The 12,917-nt window shown below is 40.2% G+C and overlaps 1 protein-coding gene across 7 annotated transcripts in view; it reads right to left on the reverse strand.

Moving 5' to 3' along the window:
* EXTL3 (exostosin like glycosyltransferase 3) overlaps nucleotides 1-11,801 on the reverse strand; it is a 57,746-nt gene extending 45,945 nt beyond the window's left edge. For 3 of the 7 annotated variants that reach the window (XM_025042533.1, XM_025042536.1, XM_006906241.3), the window contains exons 1-2: nucleotides 11,482-11,801; nucleotides 2,595-2,694 (exon numbers count right to left, since the gene is read on the reverse strand). The gene's annotated coding sequence lies outside the window, so the exon portion shown is untranslated. The remainder of the gene's footprint in view (nucleotides 1-2,594; nucleotides 2,695-11,481) is intronic. The other 4 variants (XM_025042530.1, XM_015585117.2, XM_025042528.1 and 1 more) reach the window with 3 other exon arrangements.
* Nucleotides 11,802-12,917: the final 1,116 nt, after the last annotated feature.

Raw genomic sequence — 12,917 nt, forward strand, 5'->3', positions numbered from 1 at the left:
GATTATCCATATGGAAAGTAGAATTCTTGATGTACTAACCACTCACTTACGGGCTTGAAGCAAGCTGTGCTCCTGGAAAGCTAAAACGGTAAATAATTCAAAAGTCCAAGTGGTGAGGTGAGAAGTTAGTTGGGGTAGAGTTCTCATTCAGAATTCTGCATATGCTCATACTCTCCATCATCTCACCACTACACCTCGACATACCAATGTCCTCTCTTATCTCCTCCTCTTAATAGAGCCTTCCAACACTCCTTATCACAATGGCAAACTCTTTATCACAAAAACATTACCTGTGATCAAGACCTTGCTTTCAAGAGTTTTCTGATATAACAACCATCGGGCTGACTTTTCTTCTCTTAAAACTAAAATGCTCTGATATTGAAACTTCCTATCATGGATTTGAGTTATCTCTGTTTATTTAGGCCTTCTCTAATGCCTTTCAATAAATTTGTATACTTTTCTTCATACAAAAACAAAACTAAACTGAAGTAAAACACTCCATAGAAGAAAGAAAGAAAGCAGAAGAAGTAAGGGAAATGCTGGTTTCCATCATACATTGGAAAGGTATGAAGGGAGAATGGGGCAAGAGAGAGAGAAGCTGGACACTTTCCAGATGTTCCCAAATGAAACCAACTGACTTTAACATTTTACATAATTATAATAGCTAACACTGAATTTTTACTGTGTGCCAGGTTAAGCATATTATACACCTTAACATAGTTAATCTTCACAACAATCCTATGACGTAGGTACCACTCCCATTTTGTACATGAGAAATGAAAGCACAGAGCTTAGGTAATTTGCCCAAGGTCATTCATACTGAATAAAACTTGGATTCAAATCAAAGCAACTCGAGCTCTAAGGCCCACACTTTCAGTGTCTTAATCATTATGGTAAATTGCCTGTGATATTAACTCAAGAAACACAGTGTGCACACATCGTGCATAAATTACATTTCGATTATCCATATTACTACTGCTCCATTATAACTATGAACAATGATTAATTATAATTAAAACACATGGTAATAGTACTCCAGAACCTAAAGGCACCTCTATTTTCATAATTAAAGTATTTACGTGTGGATGAAAAAGGGGCCACATACTAAAGCTGACAAGATCAGGGCAAGCCAGTATGGCGGGCCCCACAATCCCAAAGACAAAAAATAACCACACAGGATGGTCTGAACATAAAAATTCCTAACTAAAAGCAGGTCATGGTGGGTAGTCACATCCTGCCCTGCAGCTACCTTGACAAAGGTCGATCTTTACCCTAAGTGAGCCTATCTAATGTCTTTCTGCATCTAAAATAGTATACCTTAGAAATGTCTGAGTAATCTTCTTTCCCAGACCCCTCAGGGCACACCCACTGCACAAGAGCACGAGACCCTGAGCTCTTCATTATCTCGTTCCCCACATACCATCGCTACGAGCAGTAAATGTTAATCCTGTACTCACCAATGTAAAAGAAGTATATGTCTCTCCATTTTGTTTTTTATCCAGTCCCAGAGATTTCCCTACTTTGCTTTTTCCCTCTTAATCTACCACCAATGGAACCCTCCTTACAGGTCCTCCTTTGATTCTAATGTATAAAATAAGCCACAAAACTGTCATTCTCTGGAGCATTTCCTCAATCCACTGAGATTTTGTTTCCTAAGAATTGTTAGTTTGGCTCAAATAAACTCCAAAATTCTCTACAGGTTTGGAAATTTCTTACATTAACATCTGCTAAACAAAACAAGAGAACAAAATACTCAGAGCAAAATCAACCAATGCATAAATAGGTGTACCCATGACCTGTGTATCTGTGCATTAAGTACTATTTTCTCTTCTTCATTTAAGTCAATATTGACCCACTGAACAGGCACAATCCTATTACAACCCCGGTGTAGGTCCTACAGAAGTGTATGTACATTGTTGCTGTTACTGCCATTACCACAAGCCCTTCGAGTTCAGTAAAGATAGCTCTGTAGAGAAGATGTCCTCAACCCCTGGGCACCAGTCCGTGGCCTATTAGGAACCAGGCCGCACAGGAGGTGAGTGGCGGGCGAGCCAGGGAAGCTTCATCTTATTTGCAGCCACTCCCCAGTGCTAGCATCACCGCCTCAGCTGTACTTCAGATTATCAGGTATTAGATTCTCATGGGAGCACCAGTGCCTGGTGCCCAAAAGGCTGGGGACCACTACCATAGAGGAAATCATTTCCATATGCTTGCTGAAAACAGTATTTCAGAGGTTTGATTTGGTTTTTTAAATGTAAACATCCCAAAAGAACATCATTTCCTAATCTACTAAGCATATGCCGACAACAGCCTGTTATGGCAAGGTAGTACCTAGTTCGAAAATCAGAAAGCACTAAAAAATTTTCCCAATGTTTTTGCCATTGTTAAGACTCTGATTTCTCTATTGTATAATTCAAAATAAGTAAAGGCACTTTCTGGGGAAGCTAACTGTGGATAAAGAATGATGTAAAAACTGCATTTAGGCAATTCACAAGGAGATGAAAGCAATGTGTTTTTCACAATACAACCGCCACAGTAGTTTATTTACTGGATAAACTTAACCTAGTTGTAAAATAAAGGAAATACAGACATACCTCAGAGACACTGCGGATTCAGTTCCAGACCACCGCAATAAAGCCAGTTTAATTTTTTTGCTGGTTGAGGGTCTTGCCTTCAAATTGTAAAAAAACACATCTGTGAAATGCAATAAAGCAAAGCACAATAAAACAAGGTATGCCTACAAAAAAATTGTCAGCAATTAAAAACCAAAATCAGGAGAGGAAAATTGGTTGTGTGCTGACCTCTTGAGTTGAGAGTAAAGATTATGATACAATCAGAGAACGACAGAGTTAAGCCACCTTTATTACAAGGCTTTTAGAAGGGGGAAAAAAATATTCCTTAGGCTCAAAAACAGATTTCTAAGTCCAAAGATATTCCACAAATGCCACTAGCTGACAAATCTCAAAATACAAAAAAGGAACTCATCAATAAATTATAAGCATTCCTTCCACTGCTCAGTTGTATATAGGTATTAACAAGTAAGCTAAGACTATTAATTAACCCAAGTCACCTGTTTAGTCAGTAATAAACCTGAACTTGGAAGTCTCACCTCCCAGGAGGTCCTCAATTTGAAAATTATGCCACTTCCTATATGTGTTTCCCTTCCCACCAGTTTGATAGCATCTCACAAATCGAAATTGAATTGTCTCACCTGTCAGTTTTTAATGAGGGTTACAATTCAGATTCACAACTCACCTAAGAATTTTTTCAAACAATAAACCCAGACTCTCCTAACATTAACGGAATAATTTCCAAGGGTGGGGCCCAAGCGCCTATAGTTTGACAAAGCTCCCAGGTGATTTTAACACAGAGCACACAACTCTAACATAAAACCATTGGTCTAACAAAGAAACGATGTCGATCCCTATTCAGACTGATGACATCTGAATCAATGTAATTACAGACAACTAAGGAAGACAAACAGCAATACACCATATTCATATAGGAAGTCTACAAGACTACATCATACTCCTTTGGAAAATTGGGGGGAGGGGGTAGAGGGGACTTTGCACTTGTTCTAACTATTTATATTTACAATGTACTTTACATACGTTATCTCGTTTAGTCCTCACATCAACCATCTGTGGGTAGGTATTGTTATTTCACCTACAGATAAAGTGTGAATCACTGAGGCTAGGTAAAACTCATTCAAGGCCAGACATGTAGCAAGCAAGCTGAGGTGCCCATATACAAATCCAGGTTTGTCTGACCTGTACCATGCTACTCATGTGTTTACTATTTTTTTACTTAAGACTCATTTTGTCTTCATTCATTTTACAATAAGTACATATTGCTTTTGTAATTAAGAAAAATATCTTGCAGTCACTTTAAAATACAGTACATTATACTTGAGTGAACATATGAATAATAAAAAAGCATAACAACCTTACTGCTGATATGGAGAAACTTTTAGCGGTCCGGATAGAAGATCAAACTAGCTTTCTCATTGCTAAAGTAATGTCTTACAAATATAGAAATGGGAGAAGACTAAAATAATACCTGTGGTGTTCCACTGGAATTGAAGGTAACAGTGTGAATACAGGATCTAAGAGGCTCCTTGAAAAAGGAGCTAATTTCAGTACTGGAAAAGTAAAGTAAACATGAGCCTGGAAAATCTTCTTTTGCCAGAAAGTAAAGATGTATTCAAAGAAAATTAGAGTATTTAAAAAAATACTGGATCCCACTGGATAAATCTGGGACACTTTGATTACCTAAATTATCTCCCAATAAATGAGAAACCATGTATTCATACTTAAATGATTGATTACATAAAGAGAGAGAAGGAAAAATTATTCATTTGGATAAGTCCACCTAGTAAACGTACAGGAAAGGCAGCATGATGGAGATTTTTTAAAACTGTCATTTAGTGGCCAGCATATTAATAATTGTTTCAGGAAAGATTCAGCAATGGATGCTAAGATTCACTGATAAAATGTTGATGAAAAACAGGGTATAAATATTATATATTGTGGCCTCTGAAAAAGATATTGATGGTTAACTGGGCTCAAATTTAAAAACAGAGCCTAGCAGCCATTCCTAAATAAGGACCTCTCACACAAAGCCCACTTCAAGAAGACACCTGCACTGAACTGCCTGCTATCTGAGCCAGCCCTTATAAAGGAGTTCCTGGAATTGTATTTCAACCAATAGGACTGAGGCTTTCCCCATCCAATTGGAACTACCATATCTCCCATCAGCATCTTCACTGACCAATCAGAAAAGTGTCTTTTGGACCAATCAAATTGAGGATTTGGAGTCCGTATTTGCATGAAGATAGACCATCAGGGACCAAGAGCAGGGCCTTATGTTTTTTTAAGTCAGTTCCCCTCCAAATCAGAGTATACTTTCCCTTTCCATCCAAGACTGTTTCCCTGGCTGGAGCTGAAATACCAAAGATGATCTCAGGATCAGAGTGGAGAAGAACCGGGTGTAGCATAGCAAGGCAGAGTTGTCTAGCCAGAGTAGGGTCTGGCCTCAGGGCCTCCTGACCGCAGAGTCTCCTGGCCCCAGTAACCTTGCAGCTGTACTGCTTCATAAGTAAGCTGTAACCATATTAAGCTGTTTCACGGTCATGGTGTTCTGAAAGCTGTGCTACTTCATAACTGAGCTGTTTGCACTGAATAAAGTTTCCTTCTTAACCACACCCCAAATTGGGGATTCCTGTTGGCATTGAACTAGCACCAACAACCAAGAGTTGACAAGAAGGAGAAGAATGGAGGGAGAAAGAGAAAGCAAATATGACAAAATGTTAAACCTGGGAAATGTAAGTAAAGAGTATGTGGAAATTCCTTTTACCACTCTTATTACTTTACCATAAGTGTTAAAGTACGTGGAGGAAAAAAAAAAAAAAGAGAAAAAAATAAAGTACAGCACACTAAATTTTTTAATAAATAAGCAACAATTAGCTCATGGAGGGGAGGAGAGAGTCGGATTCATTCATGACAACCCAAATCCAAAACTAAGTCCCAGATGGATTCAAGAGGTAACTATAACAAAAGGAAAACATACAAGTAATTTCATCTCAAGATAAGAACTTCCTACTTTTATAGGAATCCAAGCAAAAGCAGAATCCATAAAAGTTCAATAGATTTGACTACATAAAGATCAAAGGCTTCTATATATTTATAAGGAAAAAGAGTTTCAATTCAATAAAAAGACTGGGAGAAGCATGGGCAACATGACATTACCTTAATAGAAGTAAAGAAAACACAACAGTGGTTAAAGAAAATAAATAGGAAATTAAAAAGAAGTCCAAAAGACAAACATTTTAAAATGTTTAATCCTAGCAATCAATGTACATATAAAACAAGATACAGTGACATCTTCCATCTATATATCAGCAAAGAATTGTAAAATTATTATATCTGGTGCTAACCAGGATCAAGGGTAACATTCCCACACTCTGCTGCTAGGAGTGAAAACTGGCACACCTTTCTGGAGCACAATTTGATAGAGTAAGTAATAAAAGCCCTGAAACAGTGCCTACTTTTTGACCCTATAATCCCATTTCCAGAAACTATTCTTAAGAAAGAATCACAAATGAGAAACAAAATTTGGCTTCAAGAATATTCACAGTAAAACATTACAAAGTATACCACTTAATACACAGAACATCTCTGTACTGTGCTGACAGCTGCAGTGTGGCAGGTATCTTACACCGACTGTATCAGAAGGAAGATAGAAAAGTAATTTGCTACTTGTAACAAGAGTCTCTAAAATGTTCATATCTTCAACTCGGCAATTTCACTTTCTAGAAATGTATTTTCTGTGAACAAAGATTTGTATCAGAAAGATGTAATCACTACAGCATTCTTTATAATAGCCAAAAAAATTATAAATATCCAAAATTAGAAGCAAAGTTAAATATAAAGTATCACAAATCCATGTCATTAATATGGTCATCATGCTGTCAATATCATTTTAAATCATTTTCAATCATTTTAAATCAATTTCAATCATTTTAAATAAAATGAGGAAATGTTCACAATATTATTAAGTGGAAAAATATATATTCAACTTAAAATAAGGTCTTCAAATGGACTGTACTAAAGTATCTGCCCAGAACAGTCAACTGGATGTGCAAGTGCTTAGAATGTAAACTAATTTCTCTAAGGTTCCCATTTCTCGAGAAAACATGATTTTTATTTTATGCTATGGAGGCATGCACTTGACATCATTAGTGTCCAAGTCACCCTAAAGGAGACAGAAAATGAAGTAAAAGTTTGCTAAGCCATACACAAATCAGTTTTATGACTCAAGCATCCTACTTCAACCTTCACAGGTGAATAAACTTGAGACTCCAGTTTTGCCATTCCTTTATCATTATAACATCTTTATGATTCATCAGATCTCCTAACTTCATAATTCCTTGTCCTTCTTGACTCACATGCTCCTTATCCTTTTTTAACTCATAAATTAAAGAGTTGGACTAGACAACCTAAAAGATCCTTTTAGATTCTAGGACCCCACTGACTTATAACTGCCTTGCATACAGAAAGCACATGTAGATTTGTTTTACTGGAGAGAAATATATTACCAACATATCAACTCAAGGAAACAAGACTATTCCCAAGATTCCTTTTGTTTCACCTCACTCTTTTATGTGACACTGTATATTGGATAGTATATGCTATGCTGAGTGCCATACTTTAAGAGGAGCATTAACAAAGTAAAAGGAGGGCAGAGGACTAAGAATTGGTGAAAGTATTTGAAACTGCCAAATTAGAAACAGCTGAAGGAAATGGGACTATTTAGCCTGTGGAACAGAAGGCCTAGAAAAAAAAATGGCAATCTCAATGACTATAAAGGCCCTCAAAGTGAAGTAAATGAGTAAGAGGACTAAAGCCAGCAGGCAGAGACTTGAGCAAAACGGAGAGTACTTGTATGTACTTGGGGAGATTGCTGCCATCAGAAATGTGAGCTCTGTATCACCAAATTCTCTAATTTTTTCTCAAGAAAAGCCAGAAATACAGATTTTTATGTGACATGTCCCCATTTCTAAAAGTTGGCTTCCAATTTCAGTTTTTGTGTAAGTTGAGCAGCCAAATAATATATACACAAGCCTTATCTGATCTATGCACAATAGTTTGTAATTTGCGTTTGGGAGAAACATGATGACTGACTTCCAGTATCTGAAGAACTGTCAGAGAGAATAGGAGTAGACTTGTTCTCTATGGCCCTACAAGGAGACAATCAGAAAGAGGCAAACTGCAGCTCAATAAGGAAAAGCCTCCTAAAAACTAGCCTAGAAATCAGAATGGGCTGTCCAGGGAGATCTGTGTCATTGTAAGTATTCAAATGGAGGAACAAGACAGTAAATATTAATGGCCAGCTCAAGAATTCTTACTACATTTAGCCTTGGTCAAATAGCCAAGCCCCACAAGTCTCAGTTTTCTTTCCTACTCTCTTTCCCATATTGTCACATTTAGCCTATCTCTCAGAGTTAGTGTAAAGATCAATGTCACAAAACAAAATATATGTAAGAACTATATGATGATAGAAAAGAACTATAATTTAAATGTAATTTAAAACATTGTAACCTACCATCATAATGTATTCATGTATGTCTTTATCTCTCTTATTATACAGGCTAAAGGCATATTCCCAACCTAATTCATTTTTTTATACCTCCCTCAAAGTATTAAATTTTGCTGGGAAAAAAAAAATGTTTAAAAGAAAGTTGGAGAAATGGATTAAAATGACAATATAAGAAGATAAGAAAACAAAGAAAACAGTCACCAAAGCAAACATCCAGGATATTAATCATTAATGTCATTGACCAGTGTAAAAGGTATTGGGCACAGTCAAATGGAGGAATAAATAAAAGTAATGATATGTGTGTGAGAAGGTGATACAGGCATAGGCAAACTATAGCCAGCTGACTGTTTTGTAAATAAAATTACGCTGGAACACAGCCTTGCTCATTCATTTATGGATTGTATGTATGGATGGATTATGCCGCTTTCACTCTCCAACAGTGGAGCTGAATAGTTGCTAAGCTTAAAATAGTTACTATTTGGCCCTTTACAGAAAACGTTTACCTCCTTTTCTGTAAAAATATTCTCAGGGGGCAAGTAGATGGGGTAAAAGGGGTCAAATATATGGTGATAGAAAGAAATCTAACTATGGGAGGTGAATACAGTGTAAATATATATATATGCCTTACTGTTAAAATGTACAGCTGAAACATTGAATTTCATTAACAAATGTCACCACAAAAATTAATTAATTAAAAAAAAACACTCTCAAGTTATAAACCAAAGAGGTGGCTGAATGCTGAGACATAGTTCATTTTCCTATGGCTCCATCTCTGGGATAGGTCGTTTTAATAGGTCGTTTTGGTATATGTGAGCAAAATCCTACACTAAACATTATGCCCTAAGTGAAGGGAAGGTAAATATGTCACAAAATGGAGTTTCCATATTTATCTTAAATACTCAAGATTACAAATATTTTAATCCTTCTTCTTTTCCACCTAGTAACATCGCCAAAGAGATCTGAAAAATTCCAAGTATACAAGGAGTGTGGAACTGGTTTAGACAGGAAAGGTCACACTTATAGGTGAGCCTACCTCTGTTCCTCCTGAGTTCTCAAACTCACTCTGCCTGACTCCACTATTTTCATGGAACCTACGAATATGTGAAAAATCCTTTCTTTCCTTACTCTATCATTATAGGTTTTTAAAAGATAGCAAAAAATTAAGAAAACAAAAATAAAATAGAAATAAATGTTAACAGAAGTTTTCTGAACTAAACTTATTCAGCAGAAATTAGTAGTTTTAGGACTTTATGAAAGATTCATATTCCTTGCCTCCCTCTGAAATAACTATTACACAGAGACACTCAAATCTCTGCCAATGGCAGATTTGGAGGGATCTTCATTTTTCTCCTATATGATTCCACTTCTACTTCAGGCAATATTTCCAACCCTCCACCATAGGACTACTTACCAGTCTCACCTCAGATAGGGACCCCACACACACACACCACTGCCACCGCCTCACTCCTGTATCACCCCCTTCAATGACTTTTCACTCGAAAGTCAGCCTAGTGTCCCAAGAGAAAAGGCATGTCCTTATCTAATCCCCATACATTCTTCTGATGGCTTCAAACTTTGAACCTTCCTCACTCTCTTAGAGCTCCATTTCTCAGGGTTAACCTAACCTCTGACTCATTTCTCTCCAGGCTGTTCATGTAGTCTTTCCCTTCATAGCTTAAAACTCCGAGGCCTTGATCATTAAGAGATTCCAACTATACACCAAATATTTAATACCAGTTCCCCACCCTTCCAGAAAAGTGAGACATGGGGGAATGAACATACATTCCTGTCAATCTTTTGATTAGTAGGTATGGCCCCTGAGAACATCAACCATATCTTCACATATTAATTAATGTTTCAAGTATTCTGAAGATCTATGGTTCTAATTCGCTTCCAGGAAGCATTTAAGCTAGTTTCCCACATAGTTATGAGTATTTAGATTCCTCAGGCTCCCCACAGGATAAGGTATTTTTAACACACCAAATAAGAGTTAAAGAAGATGCCTTTTATCATGAAATTTTTAAAAGTCCCTTGCTAAATAAGTTGTTGAGAAGGCTTAGCTTCACTCCAGACTATCAAGACCCCACTATCCCAGGTTACAATCCCAGGCACTCTGATACAGTTTTAATAACTGTCCCACAGTGCAAGACCAATAGTTAAGCAAAACAGGGAAAAACGCAGTCTGCATGACTGTAACACACAAAGACTTTTTAAAAACAAAGGAACACATGGAGAGCCCAGGCTTCGAAAGTGAAGCTACCTAAACTGGAGGAAGAATAGGACAAAGTGAGAAAAAATGCTAAAGATGCCTCTTAAGTAAATCATATATGGAAAAAAAAAAAAAAATGAACATGTGCTGTTCTGTGTTTCTTCCTCCTCCTCCTCAAGAATCCAATCAAGAGAACTTGAATTTTTGAAAAGGAGAAGAAAGTCCAGGTTAGGAGCAGAAACCCACCAAATTCAAGTCCTTTAAGAGCCACAGATTAAAAAAAAAAGAAAGAAAGAAAAGAAAAAGAAAGAAAGAAACAGAACCACAGGCTCAATGTGAAGAGATTAACACCCAAGCTGCAGTCCGGCACCCCTCTGGATTCATACTATCTATGCCCCGCAGCGCGGGTCGGGTCGGGTCAGGTCCGCTAAAATTTCAGCAGTATAGACCTGCACTCTGCAGCCCGTCTCCTGCTCAAGCAGCGCTAGGCCCATCGCTACAGAGCCTAGGCCTGGGCACCAGAACAGCAGCACCTGGACCCTTGGGCACGAAGTGGCTATTCTGACTGTGGGCTCATCATGAAAGGAGGTGAGCTTGGTGAAAAGAGCCAGGGGAAGAGCAGCTGCAGGCGACTGTGTCCGAATGCAGCAGAAAGCAGATGTGGGAGTGTATGCACGGGGAAAACTGGAGGGGGGCGGGTGGGGAAGCCCCTTCGTCAACAGCAGATGCGCTACACAAGCAGGTAGACAAATACAAGGAGCAAAGAAAGAGTGGAGGGGCTTAAAGTCGCAGAAAAGGCTGCACAGCTGAAGCTGATCTTTCAGAAAAAGAGAAGAAAGTGGGTGCGAGGCAAGCCAAACCGAGGCTGTAGGGACCTTGTGCGTGTAGGAAGGTCGTGTTTAAAGCCCCATGTTGACCCATTAATCCTCCTCGTTGGTGGCTAAGGCCCTAGAGGTCCCCACCCCAGTCCCCCGAGATGTCTAGTTAGGCCTACTCTGAGGCTGCACGCCCCCGCCGCGCTGGGCAGCCGCTTCCCTGCGAGCTCCGGCGGCCCCAGCACGGCCGGAGCCGGTCCCGCCCGCCTAGTGCCCTGCGCTCGGGACCAGCCCTGAGACCTGTACCGCAAGCCACCCCCGACTGCTTGGGGCTCCCGCTGCCGCCGCCAGGCGTCCTACCGGCTTCCAGTTCAGGGACGAGCCGCCGCTGCCTGTGCAAAACTCAGGTTCCCCAAAGCCGCTCTCGCCGCCCGCAGACTGCCTTCCAGGCCGCGCACGATCCTCCGCTCCCCCTGCCGGCGGGCAGCCATTTCCGACAAGCCACTGCGGAACTTGCCGAAGTGCGCCGGGCCGGAAATGGCCGAACCCCGGCGCTTGCGAGCGACTGGGGGCATTCGAGACTTTCCCCGACAGCGGCCGAAGGGCCACCCAGGCCTCGATGGAGCCGCCGGGCTCGCTCGCCGGGGCACGGGAGCGGCGGCGCCGCCGGGGATTGTGGGAAACGCGGCGGGGGCCGGTGGGGGCGCCGCGGGCGAGCGGGCCGGTGGGAGAAAGACCGCGCCAGCCCCTCTGGGCCCTCAGACCCGCATCCTACCAGTGCCCTCGCCCTTGCAGAGAACCCTGTCGAAGGAATGTGGAGAGAATGCTCCCAAGTGTTCTGGAACGGGTTCTGACTCCAGAGCCTCTGTCGTGGGGAGCGGGCCCGTGAAATTCAAGTCTAAAAATATGCGGCCATCCCCATAGAAAAGGCTTTCCTAAATGAGCCGACCAGTCTCCAGCAATGGTCTGGAGTTTTGAAACACTTTGAATATTTAACCACAGAGAAAAGGCAGCAGGGCATGAATGCTTCTGAAAAAAAATCCCGAGGCTTTGCAAAAACAAGAGCTTAGTCCAGTCGTGTGGCAGTGATTAACCAAAACTGGAAGGAAAAAGAGATATCGTTTGAGATACTTAGAGCCAAACCCTGTGAACTAAAAGTGCACTTATCCTACAGTCCTAAGAGACATGTGTCTGTCTACTTCCACACTTGCAAAGCCAGGACAAGACTTCTTGGATATTTGAAAGGATGGGGGTAGGCAAAGGAACTCCACCAAACCTAAAAGACACACCTAATCATTACTGTTAACTCAGGAATGAGTTAAAACCATTATTTAAAATCTGTAACGGCAATATCTGCAGTCAAATGCTCTACTACTGAGCTATACTCCCTGTAATGGCAATATCTAAGATCAAATTTGCCTCAACGGTTTTTGTTTTTCTTTTTGTTTTTTTTTTTTAACATGTCTTAAGTCTCCAAAGGGCAGAGCTTCTACTCCAGGGTTTCTTAACCGGGAAACCCAAACCACACAAGGACCTGGAGACATTGGGGAGGGCCAAGGCCAGGGGCTGGCTCCTATCCACGTGCTTGGGTGGTCTGGTGCTGTAGAGGAAGTGCAACCCTGAGCCTGCTCCACAGCTGCCAGAATCCCATCTACACACACTTTTTGGTAGAGCCCAGACTTGTGATTTTAACTAGGAGCCGACAAAACACTGAAGATTACTTAATTTCCCACAGGGGACAGATAGTTTGGACTAGAGATTCCGTTTGCAAAATAAAACTTTAAAAAACCTAGCAA

This window comes from Pteropus alecto, unplaced genomic scaffold (genome assembly GCF_000325575.1).
Source record: "Pteropus alecto unplaced genomic scaffold, ASM32557v1 scaffold50, whole genome shotgun sequence".
In the NCBI taxonomy this organism is placed as follows: Eukaryota; Metazoa; Chordata; class Mammalia; order Chiroptera; family Pteropodidae; genus Pteropus; species Pteropus alecto.